Source organism: Rattus norvegicus, chromosome 2 (genome assembly GCF_036323735.1).
Source record: "Rattus norvegicus strain BN/NHsdMcwi chromosome 2, GRCr8, whole genome shotgun sequence".
Classification (NCBI taxonomy): domain Eukaryota; kingdom Metazoa; phylum Chordata; class Mammalia; order Rodentia; family Muridae; genus Rattus; species Rattus norvegicus.
The window spans coordinates 68,738,150-68,762,372 of NC_086020.1; positions in this window are offsets into that span (position 1 = coordinate 68,738,150).

The window sequence follows — 24,223 nt, forward strand, 5'->3', positions numbered from 1 at the left end:
GTGTTTTTTGGTCTTTTTGTTTTGTTTCTTTTTTTTTCTTTTTTAATTCATTTATTAATGGATTTTCATATATTTAACCATGCCTGCATCCCTGGGATGAAGCCTTATTGATCTTAATGGATGATCATTTTGATGTGTACTTGGATTCATTTTGTGAGAATTTTATTGAGTATTTTGTGTAGATATTTATAAGGGAAGTTGGTCTGAAGTTCTTTGTTGGGTCTTTGTGAGGTTTAGGTATGAACATAATTGTGGCTTTACAGAAGGAATTGGGTAGTGTTCCTTTTGTTTCTATTTTGAGGAATAGTTTGGTATTATGTCTTCTATGCAGGTGTGATAGAATTTTGCATTAAATCCATCTGATCCTGGGCTTTTTTTGTGGGGGGGGGCTATTAATAACTACTTCTATTTCTTTAGGAGTTTGGGACTGTTGAGCCGGTTTATCTGATCCTTACTTAAATTTGGTACTTGGAACTTCTCTAGAAAATTATCCGTTTCATTCAGATTTTACAGTTTTGACGAATATAGGCTTTTGTAATAGGATCTGAAGATGTTTTGAATTTCCAAGGTTTCTCTAATTATGTCTCCTTTTTATTTTTGATTTTGTTAATTTGGATTATTTCTGTGCTCTCTGCTTAGTTTTGCTATGGGTTTATTTATCTTGTTGATATTCTCAAAGAACCAGGTCCTGGTTTTGTTGATTCTTTGTATAGTTCTTTTTGCTTCTACTTGGTTGATTTCAGCCCTGAATTTTATTATTTCCTGCCTTCTACTTCTCTGTGCTCTAGAGCTTGTAGGTATGTGGTCAAGCTGCTAATAGACTTTCTCTCCAATTTCTTTTTGGAGGCTGTACTGGCTTGTTTTGTGTGTCAACTTGACACAAGCTGGAGTTATCACAGAAAAGGAGCCTCAGTTTTGGAAATGCCTTAATGAGAACCAGCTAAAAGGCACTTTCTCAACTACTGGTCAAGTTGGGAGGACCCAGCCCATTGTGGGTGGTACAGTCCCTAGGCTGGTGTTCTTGAGTTCTATAGGAATGCAAGCTGAGTAAGCAAGGAGAAGCAAGGCAGTAAGAAATATTCCACCATGGCCTCTGCATCAGCTCCTGTTTCCGAACCTGCTTGAGTTTCAGGCCTTACATTCTTTGGGGATGAAACAGCAAAGTGGAGGTAAGCTGAATAAACCCTTTCCTCCTCACCTTGCTTCTTGATCATGATGCTTGTGCAGGAATAGAAACCCTGACTAAGACAGAGACACTCAGAGCTATGAGTTTTCCTCTTAGCACTGCTTTCATTGTATACCATAAGTTTGAGACTGTTGTACCTTCATTTTCATTGAATTCTAAAAGTCTTTAAATTCTTTATTTCTTCCTTGACCAAGTTATCATTGAGTAGAGCATTTTTCAGCTTTGATGTATCTGTAAACTTTCTGTGGTTTTGTTATTATTGAAGATCAGCCTTTGTCCATGATGATCTGAGAGGATGCATAGGATTATTTCAAACTTCTTGTATTTGTTAAGGCCTGCTTTTCACAAATTATATGGTATTTTTGGAGAAGGTGCCATGATGTGATAAGAAGGATGTTTAAGGATGAAATATTCTATAGATATCTGTTAAGTCCGTTTGGTTCATAACTTCTCTTAGTTTCTCTGTGTCTCTGTTTAGTTGCTGATTCCATGATCTGCCCATTGCTGAGAGTAGGGTGTTAAAGTCTCTCACCATTTATGTTTTATTCGCTGTGTTCTTTGGGCTTTTGTAAGTTTTATTTTATGAATATAGGTGTTGTTGCATTTGGAGCACAGATATTCTTGATTGAGAGTACATCTTGATAGTTTGTTGTTTTTTGTTTGTTTTTGTTTGCTAAATATGAAATATCCTTTCTTATCTTTTTTGAGAACTTTTGGTTGAAAGTCAATTTTATTTGATATTAGAATGGCAACTCCAGCTTGTTTCTTTGGACCCTTTACTTGGAAAGTTGTTTTCAAGCCTTTTATTCTGACGTAGTGTCTGTCTTTATCACTGAGGTGTATTTCCAGTATGCAGCAAAATTCTGGGGCCTTTTACATATCCACCCTCTTAATGTATGTCTTTTTATTGTGGAATTGAGTCCATTGATGTTGAGAGACGTTAAGAAATAGTGTTTGTTGTTTACTGTTATTTTTGTTGTAATAGGTGGAATTATGCATTTTGTGGCTTTCTTCTTTTGGGTTTGTTCTAAGAAGATTACTTTCTTTATTTTTCTAGGGTATAGTTTCCCTCCTTGTGTTTGAGTTTTCCATCTATTACGCATTGTAGGGCTGGATTTGTTACAAGATATTGTGTAAATTTGGTTTGTCATGGAATATTTTGGTTTCTCCATCTATGTCAATTGAGAGTTTTGCTGGATATAGTACCCTTGCCTGGCATTTGTGTTCTCTTAGTGTCTGTGTGACATTTTCCCAGGATCTTCTGGCTTTCATTATCTCCTGTGAAAAGTCTGGTATAATTCTGATAGGTCTGCCTTTGTATCCTACTTGACCTATTTCTGTTACTGCTTTTAATATCCTTTCTTTGTTTTGTGTTTGGTGTATTGACTATTTGACAGGAGAAATTTCTTTTCTGGTCCAATCTATTTGGAGTTCTGTAGGCTTCTTGTGCATTTGTCATCTTGTCCTTTAAGTTAGGGAAGTTTTTTTCTATAGTTTTGTTGAAGATAATAAGTGGCTCTTTAAGTTGGAGATATTTGCTCTCTTCTATACCTATTCCTTAAGTTTGGTCTTCTCATTATGTTCTGAATTTCCTGGATGTTCTGGGTTAGGGGCTTTTGTGTTTTACATTTTCTTAGATGGTTGTTTCAAGGTTTTCTATGGTATCTTCTGCCGCTGAGATTCTCTCTTCTATCTCTTGTGTTCTCTTGGTGATGCTTGCATCTATGACTCCTGATCTGTTTCCTAGGTTTTCTATCTCCAGGGTTACCTCCCTTTGTGATTTCTTTAATGTTTCTATTTTCATTTTTAGATTTTAGATGGTTTCGTTCAATTTCTTCACCAGTCCTTTGTGTTTTCCTGTAATTCTTTAAGGGATTTTTGTGTTTTTTTTTTTTTCTTTAAAGGCTTCTGTATTGTCCTGTATTTCTTTAAGGGGGATATTTATATCCTACTTAAATTCCTCTATCATTATCATGAGATGCAATTTTAATTCCAAATCTTGCTTTTCTTGTGTGTTGGGATATACAATATTTTCTTTGGTGGGAGAACGAGGCTCTGATGATGCCAAGTAATCTTGGTTTCTGTTGCTTAAGTTCCTGATTTGAATCTCGAAATCTGGTTATCTTTGGTGTTACCTGGTCTTGCTGTCTCTAACAGAGACTTGAACCTCCCTGTAATCCTGGATATCAGCTCTCCTGGAGACAGACTTTCTCTCAGTGGGATTTGGGTACAGAACTGTTTCACAGGGTCAGCTCAGCATGCAGGCAGAAACTGGAAGATCCTGTCCTAGACCGCTCCTAGTTTCTTGTGTCCAGAGGGCTCCAGGTGGGTTCCTCCTGGACTAGGAATGTCAGCCGAAGTGATGATCTTCCCTGTGCTCTCAGGATTTTCCCCACGTCTGAGAGTCCAGCTCTCTCCCCCATGGGATTTGGGTACAGAGAGCTATGGGACCAGGTCACTCAGGGTGCAGGCAGAAACCGGAAGTCTCTCCTTTCCTTCTGTCTCCTCTGTTTTCTTCTCCTTTCCTCTACTCTCTCCTGCCCTCCTCTCTTATATCTTCCCCTCCTATATACTGCTATATCCTAACTTGCCTTATTGTCCCTTGCTCTCTTCTCTTCTCTAAAGCCCTCCCTTTCTTTCTCTCCTTTCCTCTCTATTGCACTTCCTGCCCCTTCCTCCCTTTCTGCTTCATGGGACAGACTGATGATCCTTCACTGCTCTGTACAGGATGACCTTGAATATCTTGTAATCCTGACACAATATGGAAAGTTCTGAATAACTGTCACATTATACCATGCAAGTTACATGTCCTACAAATTTATTTTGAAATGATCACTAATGATTTTGACAACAGTGCAGACATTTCTAAGCAGCTACTACTTTATTAGAAATTATTTTTCAAGAGACGTCTAATGTCAAAATGGATGAATTGCTCCTCTGACTATCACAAATTATACCTAGTTTTGAATCTCATGAGGCATAATAACAACTGGTCCAGAAAATACCCATGGATGTAATTGTCATATGAACACTATCAGTGTCACCTTTTATTTTCTGATTGGGATTAATTTTCCTGTAAATGATGAAACTAATATCTGTCATTATTATTGGGCCAAGAATCTATCTCGAGATAGTTTGCAGGTCTAAAAGAGAACTTCATACTGCTATGCTGCAGAATGGAATAAGTTTTATACATATATACATGTATATTATCTGTATACTGTACACATATATAATACATCATATTTTACACACCACATATCACATAGAATATATTATATATTATATACTATATATTCTAATTAAACCTTTTGCAATACACATTAAAATTATATGTTACATATTACATAGTGTTTAGTGTATAATATATAGCCTACTATATATAGTATATAATCTACATTATATAATATTATGAATCATGTATAATATATTACAGTATGCCATGTATTTTCTCTGTCAGGGTTTGTATACCTACACAAAACATAATGACCAAAGAAGCAAGTTGGAGAATAAAGGAATTATTCAGCTCACAGTTTCACATTGCTGTTCATCACCAAAGGAAGTCAGGACTGGAACTCAAGTAGATCAGGAAGTAGGAGCTGATGCAGAGGCTACAATGGGATGTTACATACTGGCTTGATTCCCCTAATTTGTTCAACTTGCTTTCTTATAGAACCCAGGACTACCAGTCTAGAGATGGCACCACCTGCAATAGGCTGGGCACGACATCCTTGATCACTTTTTGGGAAAATAACTTACAGCTGGGTCTCATGAAGGCACTTCCTGAATGGAGGCTCTTTTTTCTGTGATAAGTCCAGGTCTTGTCAAACTGAAACAGAAAACTAGCACATATATATATATATATATATATATATATATATATATATATATATATATATATATCTCAAGTATCTTGCATTCTGTATTGTGTATCCTGTCCCAGCATCATGTAGTGTGTAGCTTATCGCATGTAGTTTGTATTGAGTATTGTATTTCGTGTATCATATATATTATATCCATACATATGCAATTTTAGTAATACTATAATAGCCTTTGGATTTTTAAAGTATTCTTCGTGTTATTTATCTATATTTATTCCTCTCTTACTGTATTACTCGTCTTTCCTCCACACAAGTTCAATTGTTGTGCCCAACTTTCCCCTGATAATCATTCCATATTATCATTTATTTTATCAACACTGTGACACCCAATGTATAGCATCCATATTTCATAAAATAAGATTATTTTAATTGATATAACACCTATATTGTTCATTTCATTAAAACATATTTTTAAATGTTTCAGAATAAAAAGTACTTTTGGTTTACTTTTTGTATTTATCCACAGACTGACCATATTAAATTTTATTATTTTAAGCCACTTAGGAATTTTTATAACTATTGATATAAATGACTCAAGGACAGTGTACTTTATTTAATAAAATGCTATAAATACTTTAGTTTATAATAATAGGACGGTCATCACAGGAAAGATTAGGAAACTTTGCAGTAGCTAAGAAGGAAAGAGAAGATAAAAAATACTCAGAGCATGATATAACTTACAAAAACTGTATCTCTGGAGGCCACATCCATTACTTCATCCTGCTACCTGTAATATTTCTTTGGGAACATTATTATAAAAAATATAAAAAGTTTTATTAGAAAGTGATTGTGTCAGTGTCCTCACGGTCTAGTTGTCTCTAAAAACATAATGTCTAGAAATATACATTAATTATCTCCAAAGGGTTTCCTAATATAATGAAGTAGACATCAAAATTAACCATTACTCAATATACAAAATATATATCATATTTATATATGTATGTACAATATATGTAATCAATATAAAATATCACTTTGTTTTAACTTTAAAACTTTGGATAAGCCAAATATACAAAAAACTCACGAAGTTGGACTGCAGGGAGACAAATAACCCTATTAAAAATGGGGTTCAGAGCTAAACAAATAATTCACAGCTGACGAATGCCGAATGGCTGAAAAGCACCTAAAAGAAATGTGAGTGCTTCATTCCTTCTTTAAAAGGGGAATAAGAATGCCCTTGGGAAGGAATAGGGAGGCAAAGTTTAGAACAGAGGCTGAAAGAACACCCATTCAGAGCCTGCCCCACATGTGGCCCATACATATACAGCCACCCAATTAGACAAGAGATGGATGAAGCAAAGAAGTGCAGGCTGACAGGAACCGGATGTAGATCTCTTCTTCTGAGAGACTCAGTCAGAATATGACACATACATAGGCGAATGCCATCATCAAACCACTGAACTGAGAACCGGACCCACATTGAAAGAATCAGAGAAACGACTGAAGGAGCATGAAGGGGCTCGTGACGCCAAATGAACAACAATGTCAACCAACCTGAGCTTCCAAAGTCTAAGCCACTACCCAGAGAGTATACATGGACTGATCCTGGGCTCCAACCTCATAGGTAGCAATGAATATCCTAGTAAGATCACCAGTGGAAGGGGAAGCCCTTGGTCCTGCCAAGACTGAACCCCCAATGAACATGATTTTTGGGGGGGTCGGTAATGGGGGGAGGATGGGGAGAGGAACATGCATTAGAATGGGATGGGGAGGGGGGATGTTGGCCTGGAAACCAGGAAAGGGAATAACAATTGAAATGTAAATAAGAAATACCCAATTTAATATAGATGTTGGGAAAAAAAACTTTGGATAAGTAATTAAATTGCTATTCTTTTAAATCAAAATAAATCATTATGAAAATTTAGAAATAGTTTTTTCATCACTAGTATTATTAGAGAATAATTGCAACTAAGAGGCATAGAAATAATTACACTTGTAATTAATATGCTTAACTACTGGTCATGAGTTCATGTTTGGGAATATAAGATGATCACTGTGTGTCTGGGATTTTGACATTTTTAAGAACTTATTTTATCTTCACCTATATCTAGTGCCATTTCCACTGTGAAGAATCATGAGGCATTCCTTTGGTGATGACTTTAAAAGTAGTCATGAAATTTTCCAAAATAGGTAGCAAGATATTTATAATTTACTTACATATGTGTTGCTACCTTTATAAATAATTTTATTGTTTCAAAGGCTGTGACAAAGAATAATGAAACCATTTTAAATTAATTTTTGTATGTTCAAATCTATATTGTCAGGATACCACATTATCAAAACAATTTCCATGTGATAAATATGAGGAAGAAAGCCAATTGTTCGGTAGCAAATATTATTTTAATTATTTTCATTTTATTTACATGTTTCATGATATAGAAATGTTAATCTATAAAATTAATAATAAAATACATTTCAATTTATTTTCAATCAAGTAAAATTTTATTCAGTTGTTGAAGGAAAGCCTAGGTTTTCTTTATTTGATGATATGCTCAAAATATCTAATGATAATTATTCATGTGATGATTTATTTACTATAAAACAGGTACATTTGCTTCAAAATCAGCTAATGGTCATAAAACTGACAACAGGAAAATTTCAGAATCATGCATGTATTTTCAACATACTTGGTCACCATCTCAGAAACAATGTTGCTTCTAAATGACACGTGTTTCACTCTCCAGAATATCATGTTCATTTCTCTTTTCTTTTTATAGCTTTTAAATAGATAGATAGATAGATAGATAGATAGATAGATAGATAGATAGATAGGCTATGGTTTACCATATTCTACAGAGGAAAATCTCTGAGGCATTGGAAAATGCTTAAGTAAAGGGATTTAATGTGCAAAACAATTTGCATTCTAGTCATTCGTGTGGTATATAATCATGTACTGTATGCAGCTAAATGAGTCTGTTGTCTGGCTGTAATGAATGTCTACATCCATCCTAACAGTTAATGAGGAATAAATGACTTATTATCCTTGAATGGCTGTATCTAAATAGCTCAGCATCAAAAAAAGAATATTAAAATGTGTAGCTAAAATAGATCACAAATGATAATGAACTCTCTCCATTCATTAATTAATTTTTAAGCATGAGAAGGTTCACTTTTTAAGTATAAAATCAGCACTAGTGTAAATTCATCCACAATAAGAACATTTTAAGTTCCCATTTTCAAGTAAATATGACTGCAAATGCATCAATATGTATGGATTTGGATACAATAATATGAATATATACACATATTTATATTATTTCTGGAAGAAGGATTTATTCTATTGTGATAACATTTAAGTAAGTTTGTTGAAAAATATACAAACTCACATTTTATATGCTCATATAAAACTTGTAAACACAGTTTTCAAAGGAGATTTTTATAATCTCATGTCACAAATGATAGATTCTAGTGCTTTTGAAATTGTCTCGTGTCCTTTGAACAACTTCTGCCTATTTATCCCATCCAAAACCTTGGCACCCAATCTTCTATTCTCTTGCTTTTTAAATACAATTTAAGGGGTTGGGGATTTAGCTCAGTGGTAGAGCGCTTGCCTAGGAAGCGCAAGGCCCTGGGTTCGGTCCCCAGCTCTGAAAAAAAGAACAAAAAATAAAATAAAATAAAAAAATTAAAAAAAAAACAATTTAATTTTTTCACACATGTATAAACATGTATATATATAACCATATTCAGCTCCGAGTCTTCTCTGATCCCTCAAGTCGCTCACCTTCTGCTCTTGACATGACATGTCTCCTCCCAGTATCGTGTCTCCCCCTCAAACTTCATTGTTCTGTTAAAACCTGTAAAGTGTAGCCAGAACAGTATGCATGGTCATATTATCTAGACAGGCTTGTTCCTATTTTAAATTCTAAAGCCAAGTTTAAGTCTCCATTAAAAACAAAAACCACCATTAAGAGTGTAATAAATACTATTAATTTCCTCTACAAAAACCAAAGATATAGTATTTCTATATTCATGGGGATAAACCAAAAAAGCACACATCTTGGACTCTGTCTTTCACAATATTGAAAGTTTTGGGAGGATATGCCAATTATTGTGTGGTGTCTGCTTTAATTATTAATACTCTTAAAGAACACTAAAGAGATCTAGCCTGTGAATTCAATATAATGGATAACTGGATCATAGACTAGGATAAAAATGAACATTTAATAATTAGTGAATTGCAAACATTGACCACAGAGTATAGAATATAGTTATTTCTCCATGTTACTTCTGTATTTTAACATTTTTACTGTGATATACATGGTAGTGTGAAGGAGAATGGCTTCAATATGGTCATACATGTGAATACTTAGCCACTACAGAGTGGAACTATTTGAAAAGTATTAGGAAGCATGGCCTTATTCGAAGTGATACATAGTGTTATGCCTGTTTACTTCCTACCACGGTGATCATGGACTATCTCTCTTAAGCTGTAAGCAAGTGCACAAATATTTCTTCCTTTTATAATTACCATTAGCCATTGTATTTTATCACAATAATAGAATATCAACAAAGATAGAAGCTAATACCTCTGAGACACTGCCAGAACCTGAAGGGACCGACCAGATAAACAGTTCTATGCACCCAAATCCCATGGGAGGGAGAGCTAAACCTTCAGAGAGGCAGACATGCCTGGGAAACCAGAAGAGTCTACACTCGGCCCACATCTCTGACTCCAGAGGAAAACACCAAATGCCATCTGGAACCCTAGTGCATGGAAGCTCCCGGAAAGGGGGGCGCAGATCTTCCTGGTTGCTGCCACCGCGGACAGCTCATAAGCAACAACCCATGAGCAAACTTGAGCCTCTGGACCGCAGGTAAGACCAACTTTTCTGCTGCAAGCAACCTGACTGGTGACCTTGGGACACACAGAGGCAAAATTCCTCTAGGACAGGACACTCCCGGTTTTTAGTGGGATTCCCAATCTCGTGCTCCCTGCCTCCAGCTCACTGCTCCCAAACCCCATGGGAGAGAGAGAGCTCACCGCCGAGACTGGTGGGCACTCCTGAGACTGCAGAGCAGAAGAGACCACCAATACTGCCCAACCCTGCCCACATCCCTGGCCCAAGAGGAAACTGTACATGGCATCTGGGTTCCCTTGGATAAGGGCACAGGAGCAGGAAATCCGCTGAGTCTGAGACACCACCTGAACCTGAAGGGACGACCTGATAAACAGTTCTCTGCACCCAAATCCCATGGGAGGGAGAGCTAAACCTTCAGAGAGGCAGACATGCCTGGGAAACCAGAAGAGTCTACACTCGGCCCACATCTCTGACTCCAGAGGAAAACACCAAATGCCATCTGGAACCCTGGTGCACAGAAGTTCCCGGAAAGGGGGGTGCAGATCTTCCTGATTGCTGCCGCCACAGAGAGCTCATAAGCAACACCCCACGAGCAAATATGAGCCTTGGGACAGCAGGTAAGACAAACCTTCCAGCTCCAAACGACCTGCCTGGTGAACTCAAGACACAGGCCCACAAGAACAGCTGAAGACCTGTAGAGAGGAAAAACTACACGCCCAAAACCAGAAAACGCTGTCCCCATAACTGGCTGAAAGAAAACAGGAAAACAGGTCTACAGCACTCCTGACACACGGGCTTATAGGACAGTCTAGCCCCTGTCAGAAATAGCAGAACAAAGTAACACTAGAGATAGTCTGATGGCGAGAGGCAAGCGCAGGAACCCAAGCAACAGAAACCAAGACTACATGGCATCATCGGAACCTAATTCTCCCACCAAAGCAAACACAGAATATCCGAACACACCAGAAAAGCAAGATCTAGTTTGAAAACCATATTTGATCATGATGCTGGAGGACTTCAAGAAAGACATGAAGAATTCCCTTAGAGAAACACAGGAAAACATAAATAAACAAGTAGAAGCCTACAGAGAGGAATCACAAAAATCCCTGAAAGAATTCCAGGAAAACATAAATAAACAAGTAGAAGCCTATAGAGAGGAATCACAAAAATCCCTGAAAGAATTCCAGGAAAACATAAATAAACAAGTAGAAGCCTATAGAGAGGAATCACAAAAATCCCTGAAAGAATTCCAGGAAAACACAATCAAATAATTGAATGAATTAAAAATGGAAATAGAAGAAATCAAGAAAGAACACATGGAAACAACCCTGGATATAGAAAAACAAAGGAAGAGACAAGGAGCCATATACAGGCATCACCAACAGAATACAAGAGATAGAAGAGAGAATCTCAGGAACAGAAGATTCCATAGAAATCATCAACTCAACAGTGAAAGATAATGTAAAGCAGAAAAAGCTACTGGTCCAAAACATACAGGAAATCCAGGACACAATGAGAAGATCAAACCTAAGGATAATAGGTAGAGAAGAGAGTGAAGACTCCCAGCTCAAAGGACCAGTAAATATCTTCAACAAAATCATAGAAGAAAACTTCCCTAACCTAAAAAAAGAGATACCCATAGGCATACAAGAAGCCTACAGAACTCCAAATAGATTGGACCAGAAAAGAAACACCTCCCGAAACATAATAGTCAAAACACCAAATGCACAAAATAAAGAAAGAATAATAAAAGCAGTAAGGGAAAAAGGTCAAGTAACATATAAAGGCAGACCTATCAGAAACAGAGCAGACTTTTCGGCAGAGACAATGAAAGACAGAAGATCCTGGACAGACGTCCTACAGTCACTGAGAGAACACAAATGCCAGCTCAGGTTACTGTATCCTGCAAAACTCTCAATTAACATAGATGGAGAAACCAAGATTTTCCATGACAAAACCAAATTTACACAATATCTTTCTACAAATCCAGGAATACAAAGGATAATAAATGGTAATGTACAACATAAGGTGGCAAGGTACACCCTAGAAAAAGAAAGAAACTAATCATCTGGGCAACAAAACATAGAGAAGAAAAGCACACAAACATAACCTCACATCCAAATATGAATATAACAGGAAGCAATAATCACTATTCCTTAATATCTCTCAACATCAATGGCCTCAACTCCCCAATAAAAAGACATAGATTAACAAACTGGATACGCAATGAGGACCCTGTACTCTGCTGCCTACAGGAAACACACCTCAGAGACAAAGACAGACACTACCTCAGAGTGAAAGGCTGGAAAACAACTTTCCAAGCAAATGGTCGGAAGAAGCAAGCTGGAGTAGCCATTCTAATATCAAATAAAATCAATTTCCAACTAAACATCATCAAAAAAGATAAGGAAGGACACTTCATATTCATCAAAGGAAAAATCCACCAAGATGAACTCTCAATCCTAAATATCTATGCCCCAAATACAAGGGCACCTACATACGTAAAAGAAACCTTACTAAAGCTCAAAACACACCAAGCACCTCACACAATAATAGTAGGAGATTTCAACACCCCACACTCATCAATGGACAGATCATGGAAACAGAAATTAAACAGAGATGTAGACAGACTAAGAGGAGTCATGAACCAAATGGACTTAACAGATATTTATAGAACATTCTATCCTAAAGGAAAAGGATATACATTCTTCTCAGCTCCTCATGGTACTTTCTCCAAAATTGCCCATATAATTGGTCAAAAAACGGGCCACAACAGGTACAGAAAGATAGAAATAATCCCATGCGTGCTATCATACCACCACGGCCTAAAGCTGCTCTTCAGTAACAATATGGGAAGAAGCCCACATATACTTGGAAGTTGAACAATGCTATACTCAATGATAACCTGGTCAAGAAAGAAATAAAGAAATAAATTAAAGACTTCTTAGAATTTAATGAAAATGAACTTACAACATACCCAAACTTATGGGACACAATGAAAGCTGTGCTAAGAGGAAAACTCATAGCTCTGAGTGCCTGCAGAAAGAAACAGGAGAGAGCATATGTCAGCAGCTAGACAGCACACCTAAAAGCTCTAGAACAAAAACAAGCAAATACACCCAGGAGGAGTAGAAGACAGGAAATAATCAAACTCAGAGCTGAAATCAGCCAAGTAGAAACAAAAAAGACCATAGAAAGAATCAACAGAACCAAAAGTCAGTTTTTTGAGAAAATCAACAAGACAGATAAACCCTTAGCCAGACTAATGAGAGGACACAGAGAGTGTTTCCAAATTAACAAAATCAGAAAAGAAAACGGAGACATAACTACAGATTTGGAGGAAATTCAAAAAATCATCAGATCTTACTATAAAAGCCTATATTCAACAAAACTAGAAAATCTGCAGGAAATGGACAATTTCCTAGACAGATACCAGGTACCGAAGTTAAATCAGGAACAGATAAACCAGTTAAACAACCCCATAACTCCTAGGGAAATAGAATCAGTCATTAAAGGTCTCCCAACCAAAAAGAGCCCAGGCCCAGATGGGTTTAGTGCAGAATTCTATCAAACCTTCATAGAAGACCTCATACCAATACTATCCAAATTATTCCACAAAATTGAAACAGATGGATCACTCCCGAATTCCTTGTATGAAGCCACAATTAATCTTACGCCTAAACCACACAAAGACCCAACAAAGAAAGAGAACATCAGATCAATTTCCCTTATGAATACCGACGCAAAAATACTATATAAAATTCTGGCAAACCGAATCCAAGAACACATCAAAACAATCATCCACCATGATCAAGTAGGCTTCATCCCAGGCATGCAGGGATTGTTTAATATACGGAAAACCATCAACGTGATCCATTATATAAACAAACTGAAAGAACAAAACCACATAATCATTTCATTAGACACTGAGAAAGCATTTGACAAAATTCAACACACCTTCATGATAACAGTCATGGAAAGAATAGGAATTCAAGGCCCATACCTAAACATAGTAAAAGCCATATACAGCAAACCAGGTGCTAACATTAAACTAAATGGAGAGAAACTTGAAGCAATCCCACTAAAATCAGGGACTAGACAAGGCTGCCCACTCTCTCCCTACTTATTCAATATAGTTCTTGAAGTTCTAGCCAGAGCAATCAGACAACAAAAGGAGATAAAGGGGATACAGATTGGAAAATAAGAAGTCAAAATATCACTATTTGCAGATGACATGATAGTATATTTAAGTGATCCCAAAAGTTCCACCAGAGAACTACTAAAGCTGATAAACAACTTCAGCAAAGTGGCTGGGTATAAAATTAACTCAAATAAATCAGTTGCCTTCCTGTATACAAAAGAGAAACAAGCCGAGAAAGAAATTAGGGAAACGACACCCTTCATAATAGACCCAAATAATATAAAGTACCTCGGTGTGACTTTAACCAAGCAAGTAAAAGATCTGTACAATAAGAACTTCAAGACACTGAGGAAAGAAATTGAAGAAGACCTCAGAAGATGGAAAGATCTCCCATGCTCATGGATTGGCAGGATTAATATAGTAAAAATGGCCATTTTACCAAAAGCAATCTACAGATTCAATGCAATCCCCATCAAAATACCAATCCAATTCTTCAAAGAGTTAGACAGAGCAATTTGCAAATTCATCTGGAATAACAAAAAACCCAGGATAGCTAAAGCTCTCCTCAGCAATAAAAGGATTTCATGGGGAATCACTATCCCTGAACTCAAGCAGTATTACAGAGCAATAGTGATAAAAACTGCATGGTATTGGTACAGAGACAGACAGATAGACCAATGGAATAGAATTGAAGACCCAGAAATGAACGCACACACCTATGGTCACTTGATTTTTGACAAAGGAGCCAAAACCATCCAATGGAAAAAAGATAGCATTTTCAGCAAATGGTGCTGGTTCAACTGGAGGTCAACATGTAGAAGAATGCAGATCGATCCATGCTTATCACCCTGTACAAAGCTTAAGTCCAAGTGGATCAAGGACCTCCACATCAAACCAGACACACTCAAACTAATAGAAGAAAAACTAGGGAAGCATCTGGAACACATGGGCACTGGAAAAAATTTCCTGAACAAAACACCAATGGCTTACGCTCTAAGATCAAGAATCGACAAATGGGATCTCATAAAACTGCAAAGCTTCTGTAAGGCAAAGGAAACTGTGGTTAGGACAAAATGGCAACCAACAGATTGGGAAAAGATCTGTACCAATCCTACAACAGATAGAGGCCTTATATCCAAAATATACAAAGATCTCAAGAAGTTAGACCGCAGGGAAACAAATAACCCTATTAAAAATGGGGTTCAGAGCTAAACAAAGAATTCACAGCTGAGGAATGCCGAATGGCTGAGAAAAACCTAAAGAATTGTTCAACATCTTTAGTCATAAGGGAAATGCAAATCAAAACAACCCTGAGATTTCACCTCACACCAGTGAGAATGGCTAAGATCAAAAACTCAGGGGACAACAGATGCTGGCGAGGATGTGGAGAAAGAGGAACACTCCTCCATTGTTGGTGGGATTGCAAACTGGTACAACCATTCTGGAAATCAGTCTGGAGGATCCTCAGAAAATTAGACATTGAACTGCCTGAGGATCCATCTATACCTCTCTTGGGCATATACCCAAAAGATGCCCCAAAATATAAAAAAGACACGTTCTCCACTATGTTCATTGCAGCCTTATTTATAATAGCCAGAAGCTGGAAAGAAACCAGATGCCCTTCAACAGAGGAATGGATACAGAAAATGTGGTACATCTACACAATGGAATATTACTCAGCTATCAAAAACAACGACTTTATGAAATTCGTAGGCAAATGGTTGGAACTGGAAAACATCATCCTGAGTGAGCTAACCCAATCACAGAAAGATATGCATGGTATGCACTCATTGATAAGTGGCTATTAGCCCAAATGCTTGAATTACCCTAGATGCCTAGAACAAATGAAACTCAAGACGGATGATCAAAATGTGAATGTTTCACTCCTTCTTTAAAAGGGGAACAAGAATACCCTTGGCAGGGAAGAGAGAGGCAAAGATAAAACAGAGACTGTAGGAATACCCATTCAGAGCTTGCCCCACATGTGGCCCATACATATACAGCCACCCAATTAGACAAGATGGATGAAGCAAAGAAGTGCAGACCGACAGGAGCCGGATGGAGATCGCTCCTGAGAGACACAGCCAGAATACAGCAAATACAGAGGCGAATGCCAGCAGCAAACCACTGAACTGAGAATAGGACCCCCGTTGAAGGAATCAGAGAAAGAACTGGAAGAGCTTGAAGGGGCTCGAGACCCCATATGTACAACTATGCCAAGCAACCAGAGCTTCCAGGGACTAAGCCACTACCTAAAGATTATACATGGACTGACCCTGGACTCTGACCTCATAGATAGCAATTAATATCCTAGTAAGAGCACCAGTGGAAGGGGAAGCCCTGGGTCCTGCTAAGACTGAACCCCCAGTGAACTAGACTGGTGGGGGTGGGCGGCAATGGGGGGAGGGTTGGGAGGGGAACACCCATAAGGAAGGGGAGGGGGGAGGGGGATGTTTGCCCGGAAACCGGGAAAGGGAATAACACTCGAAATGTATATAAGAAATACTCAAGTTAATAAAAAAATAAAAATAAAAAAAGAATATATATGATAAAAAAACTCAAGAAAGAATAGAGAAATTTCTGGGTTGATTAAACCTTACCAAAATCCAAGCATGTATGTATATTAGACTAATTTCATATAATGATACCTAATCAGTAATAAAGAAATGCCTGAGTACAAATAGTTTTGTATTTGTTGTTAATGGTATTGCTTTGTTTATAGAGATAGCGTTTCCCAGAACAGACTGTGTAAACTAGGCTGAAAACAGAAATCTACATGCCTCTTCTCCTGAATGCTCTGATTAAAGGTGTGCACCACCAAATACAGTTATTGTGAGCCCTGCAAACACTACTCCAGCAGTGTGATATGCATGAGGCCAGAAGGAAGTTTGGCTCAACACATCTTTTTTTCCAATGTTGGCTCAAACTTCGAGAGTTTGATACCAGATATATTTAATAAATATGTCACAATTCATAAAAATGATAATTCATGAGGATAAGTAACTTAATCTTATGTTCGTAATAAACTTAGAGTATAATTATGTTAAAATTCTGGGTTATGTACATTGACATTGTGTGATATCTTAAGGGTCTGGGGAGAATCGGTGTAGTGTTCTCTCTACAAGCAGCTTTAGTTATCAAAATATTCCATTGTATAGGAATGAAATTGAGTGATGATATTTATAGTTGGTATATATGTCAGGCATTACCACTATATGAAAACCTTACAAAGAAGGAAGAATTGAAAACTCTACACCAAAATATATTATATATATGAATTCAAAAATTATCCATAAAATATTTTGAAATTAAGAAAACAACCAATTAGCCAATCAATGAATTAAGAAAAATCCAACCCAAATCTCAGATTAGACATAGTTTGTGTTTTTCATAAAGCTGAATAAATATTATGTCACATAAGGATTGTAAATGTTAAATATCATACAATCATCTCAGGAGAAATATAGCAAGCATTTTGTAAAACTCCACATCTCTCCATGAAAAAAGCTCATAGCAGATTAACATAATGAATCAGATATCACCATAATAAAAAATCCATAGTCATACCACACTAAATAGATAAAAATCTAAAAACATTTCTATCACAATTAGAGAAAAAGCAAAGACTATTCCTTCTCTTCAGTCTCTGTTAACCTAATACTAGAATCTTCAGAAATTATGATTATATATGAGAGAAGAAAAAGAGTTAAAAAGCACAAAAGTAGGCAATGAGTCAAACCATGCTTTCTAAATAAGCATGATCAAATGAATTCATGTGTCTGCACTAGGTTCTCTGTGTATCTATATTTTGCTATCTGCATATGCATCTTTATCTATCCATATCTATCCATCTACCCATCTATCCATCTGTCTGTCTGTCTATCTATCTATCATCTATCTGTCTATTTTTTATTTATTTTATGTTTTATTGTATTTCTGAGTGTGTGAAACGTGTATGTTTACATGAGTATTCTGATTTATACTCATATATACTATAACACACACACACACACACACACACACACACACACACACACACACACACACTCCGCCCTGGCACATCAAGTCTCTGTAGAATTAGCTGTATCCTCTCCCACTGCAGCCAAGCAAGGCAGCCCCTAAATGCCTGGCTGTGGCCCCTCTACGTACATACAGTCTGGTTGGTGGCTCAGTCTCTAACAGCTGCCAAGAATTCATGTTGGTTGACTCTGCTGGCCTTCCAATGTGGTTTCTATTCCCTTTAAGGACTTCAATTAACACAACTCTCCCATAAGAATCCTCAACTTCCTTCCAAAAATTTATCCTGTCTAAAAGCAGTGCAGGGATAAAGATGAAGCAAAAAATGAAGGAATTGCCAATATACAACGTGTCCAACTTGAAATCTACCTTTTACCACATGTCAGGAGAGCATGTGGGTTTCTTTTTTCATTACTGTTTTTCTGATAATTGACAGTCCTACATACATTAGATTACAGGTCAAATGAAGTTTTAAAAAAAGGTCAAACATTATCTTTTAGCAAATTCATGGAATGTATAATGAGAATGTACACATGAATAAGTTATATCTTAGCCTTTGCAGATATGCATCGGCCTTTCGCATGTTGTTTAATTGTCTTACACCATTCCTTGAGATAAAAGCAGTAGCCTATCCTTCCAAAAATCAGACTATTTGTATTAGCTGTACTTACCCAGAACTTACACTGTGGTCCTTTGAATGAGTAAATGATAATGTTCAGAAATTGAAGAGCATATGCCTTTAAGTAATTGACAATTTTGCAGACTAATTGCATTGAAACTATCAGTTGACAGATCACTCGATATTTGATCTTAGCAAGAAGTGTTCTTATATTTTTTGTCAATTGTCAACATGTTAGTATAGATCAAATTGATTTACATCCCATGTGAGCCTTTGTAAATCAATAAACAAAGTGCTTTGTTCCTGCAAAAAGCAAACACTCTACTAGAATTTCTAAAAAAAAAAATAATAGCAATAAAACAAAATTAGGGGGAAGACAAATAAAAGAGGGACATTTCTAACGAAATTTTTAAAATTATTATTTAAACAAAATTAGTCTTAAAATTTTCCTGTAAATTATAACATATAAAGTGGTCTCAAAACATAAAGCAGAAAATAAAAAAGAAGGAAGACATAAGCAAAATTAGAGATCATATAAAAATAGTTATTTAAATTCATGATCTTAAAGTTGTCTTAAATTTTTTAGTGTCAATGATTAGTAGAGTCTTCTACCTGTCAAACAAGAATGAGATATTCATCTATGCAAGTACATTTTTCCTCCTAATGTTTTCATTTAATGAAGTTGCTGAATATTTTACATCTCTGAAGCCTCCCACCCTTACTTGTAAACAATACACGTGCCACTTGTTCATATTTCATAAATTATAAACTATTCAGTTTATAAAGTGAAAATGAGCAAATCTTAAGATGTAAATAACAACATAAAATTCTGAAATGTTTTAATTGTTCAATATACTGGAGTATTTTCTTTGAGCACTGGTCAACGAAAACTTTTTGTGATTGGTGCTTTCAACGCATTCTCTAATCAGTTAATGAAGATAACAACATATAATTTATAATTTTGTATATTTTAATATGTCCTTGCTAAATTTACTAATACATTAAATTTTATATCTGAAATAGTGTATATATGAACAAAATCAGCCGCTGTGAGGGAAACAAAATTACTTTCATAAAATGTAGACATACATTATTATTTGATAGTTTATTACCCTGTGCATACTACTTAATTACATAATATTTTCAATCTTTGTTACATCTTCAATTACCTCCAAATCAGTTCTATTTTCCCCAATTTTCTAAGTCCAGAAGGAAATATATTCATCTAAAGCATGTATAAAATGTGAAACAGGATGCATATATATATATATATACATATATATATTTATATTTGTGTAGTAGTTAAAAATAATATATACTCCTAATACATTAGCTCAAATGTGATATACCATGTGTGGATGATACCAAATTATCTTTATGCTGTAATTTAAAAAGAATAGCAAAGACTTTATTATTTCTATAGTCTTAAAGAAATAAGAGTAAAGAAGAATATTAAAATACCTGGGCTCACAGCAATGTTATGCTAAATACATACCATGCAATCAAGAAACTCACTGTCTCATGGTAAAAGACATTTTATAATTTTCAAGGTAATAGGTTAATGAACTTTTATTCATAATCTCATTAAATATGATTTTAAGGCATTAAAAATAAAAGTACATTAAGCGTTAGATACCTTCAATAAGTACTGTTAGGATAAATGCAGGCTTTTTTCAGTTATCAACAATTTAAAAAATGTAGAATTGTTTTAACATTTTGATGCACTTTCAATATAATAGTCTTCGTGTATGTCTTAGTCAGGATTTGTATTCCTGCACAAAGCATCATGACCAAGAAAACAGTTGGGGCAGAGAGGGTTTATTGAGCTTACACTTCCACATTGCTGTTCATCACCAAAGGAAGTCAGGACTATAACTCAAGCAGGTCAGGAAGCAGAATCTGATGAAAAGGCTGTGGACAAATGCTGATTATTAGATTGCTTCCCTTGGCTTGCTCAGCTCACTTTCTTATAGAAACAGAGACTACCAGCCCAGGGATGGCACTACCCACAATGGGCCCGCCCACCCTTTAATTGAGAAAATGCCTTACAGCTGGAGGCAGGCTTTTCTCTGTGATAACTCCAGTGTGTGTCAAGTTGACACACAAAACCTGCCAGCACAGTGTGCTTAAGGAATATTCTTTGGTGTATATATATGTTATCCTTAAATAATCCTGTATAATTACACATAGTATTTCATATTTAGTTATACACACTATATATATATATATATATGTATATATATATTCAAAGTATATAATAGCAATTGAAGGAAAAAAAGAGTGTGAATTTGAAGTAAAGAAAGGGGTTGTATGGGACAGTTTGGAGGGAGGAAAGAGAATCTAGAGACATAATTTTATTACAATAACAATTTTACTTTTAAATATAAGGAAAATATTTAATTGACTACAAAACGTAAAGTTACTTACCTGAATAAAACTACGTGACTAAAAAGAGTGTTCAGTTTTGCTATTACAATAGATTTCCCAATGAGAAGACTAAACTTTATGAAAGATTTTTTTCATAATACAAAAAAATGAGGAAATTTTATCACTACAAATCATACATTCTATAAATAAGAACAGCTTTCTTACATAAAATTTACTAACATTCAAAAAAATTGTAACAATGGAAATTAAACCTCGTACCTCATGAACACTAGAACCATCCTCTACCTTACTTACAGAAGATTCAGTCTCTTTAAAATTTAATAATACCTGGGCTAAGAAAGCAAAACATATTTATAAGCAACATATTAAAAACATGTTAAAGATGGCAGATGTGCACAGTCTTTGTATTAACTAGTTTTCCTATCTATTAATAGTGTGCTTTTGAGCCTTTGTCATACACTTTCCTACAACAAACTTGCTATTTTTAGTATTTTCACAATACAGGAAAACTTGTATTTTATATTAATTTACACAATAGTAAATGATAGAAATATAAGGTGTAATGCTTTATTTCAATGGGTGTTTTATTTCTATTTGTTTGTTTCAGATTGAAGAGTTTTTCTTTATATTTACTTTATCTTTACCTTTAGATGCTTCTCTCTAATTGGCTCATCAAATATTTGCAAGCAATATTTTCCTTAGTGTACATATTTTCTCTTTCTCTCTTATTTGTTTCTACCTTAATGTGGTGACAAATTAAATCATTTCCAAAACTTTTATGGCAAACAATAATTAAAAATAGATACTAACATAGACCATTTTCCTAATAGAAGGAAAACATCAACAAAAAAATAAAAAAAAAATAGAAACAAAGAAACCAAAAAAACCTACTTTTGCTTACCTAAGTTAGTGTAATAAGGATGCCCTCTCTGCTTTTAGTTTAGAAACAAACCCAGAATAAGCTCAAAAGAACAAGGACATTCTGTTTCTAAAATTCTCTCTGTCATCTCACACAAACTATTTTTCTATGGTTCTGCTTCTCATCCTACACATTCCAAATTTTCCTTTTGGAGCCCAACTCTCCTTCGTAGAGCAGATGTTTTGCCTGTCAGTGAATAATGAATAAATTTTGATAGCTTCTATTTTGTGGTATTTCATGTTTTTGGTGATGAACTGTTTTATAATTATACTCAAGGCAAAATCAAGTAGTTTCACTTTCAGATGTAAAAATTATTAACTGTAAAGATTTTTAAAAGTTCTTGAAGTAAGTTAAGCATTTTATCAAAGTAAGATTGTTAGTAAAAATCTAAGTAAGATGTATTGTTATGGGAATATAAATTGTTGAAATTTGATTGCCCATGTGTGCCTAGCTTCAAGTTAATTGTGGATTTCCAATAACTCTACAAGAAAAAATAATTAATGAATTACAATTTGTCCATCATACTTGGAAGATTGATGGATCCTTTAAGTTAATGATGTCAAAAGCATAGCACGCTGTACAGCAGGCTTAGTTTGCAATAGACATCAATCGTGGTGCATAAATATTTTTCAGAGACTTTTCTCTTTGACTACTTTGTGTTTTGCTGTCAGTTTCTATCAATCAGTTAATCTTTTAAAAACAAACTAAAAGAGACTTACCAGGTCACCTCTATTTTCAGGTTTTGCAAAGAGGGTATATTTAAAGGAGAAATGTTTTATTGAAGAATTCACTGTCCTTTATATTAAACATGTAGATTAAGTCTGTCAGGCACTTTCTAGACCTTGCCTGCTTTTGTTGAGAATCTATATGAGTCCAATAGTCTTATTACATTATGAATCTGACATTAGCACAAAGACTTGACATGAAGGACTCTTTTTAAGTTGGAAAATTCAATTTTAATGTCTAGAAATAAATGTTCACCTTCAGTAAAATTAAGAATAATACAATAAAGCTTCACTGTAACATCCTTCTTCATTAGCACATGAGATTTCAGAGAGTGATTTTTAAACTCTTTGCATGAAAACATTAATTAGAACACATTGGATCAGTGTGTTTCTAGACTACCCAAGCATAATTTAAAATAAATTTAATATTAGGTTTTACTATACAAAAAAATCAGTTGCTTAAAACAGAATAATTAGGCATTTCTGAAAAATCTTTACTGTTACAATCCCAAAAATATAAATGAAAAGATACATTAATTCATTGAGGTTAACTTGATAAAATATTATAACATTTATTTTGAACTCCATTTTCCAATATTAAATTTTGAAATAAGAATGTTTATTAAGTGACTGTATTTGTTTAATAAAAGACAGTATTTGATTTAAAAATGGTTCTCATTTTAATTTTATACTATTGAATTACATTGATAATTTTTTAATCACTCTAGACTGCAGTTTCTCTGTCTTCATTTTTTTTCATGAAATGACACGGATTTGTTCAGAGTGGTCAGTATTTCACACATTAGCTTAGTTACATCATTAAGTTGATTTTCATCAATTTGTATTTGTTATATTTAACCAACAGCCAAATACTTCAAATAAGTACATACCATTGATCTAGGTTGAACTTGCCAATAAATCAGACTAAAATTTGTGGAGAAAAATAATGAGCATTTCAGATTATATGTAAAATCGTGATTTGATATTATATTACAATTGATGAATATCAAGTGCAGATGAAGACAAAGCTCTAAGAAAATAGAAAAAGAATGGAAAAATGGTAGAGATTTCTAAAATGTTATATCAATACCTGTCTACCAGGTCCTCTGGGAAAAACTGATAGCATAAGACAGAACTGTAACATCAGGCATCTCACAGGAGAAATAGGCATATAACATTCCACATTATGACTGCTTTTCAACTCACAAGTTGGTGCATTTTTATTCAGAATATTTCTTTTTAATTTGGCTGGTTAGTAAGATTCACCTTTGTCCCTGGTTACTTGAGGTATGCACTTTTACAAAATTCAGGATTTACAAGATCCATAAACTATTTCTGTGGAACACATTATAGATTCTTCCACCTTGGTTTGGTCTTATCTAACATCCATTGAACTAATTGATTTAATAAAAAATGTTGATGTAAGTAAAATAAGTATGAACCTTCCATGCTCTGCTCAATCACCATTTTATTAGAATTCAACTCCTGCTGATAAAGTGTGCAGTGTATCTCTATGTTCACATCAATGCATAATGAGGAAATCCA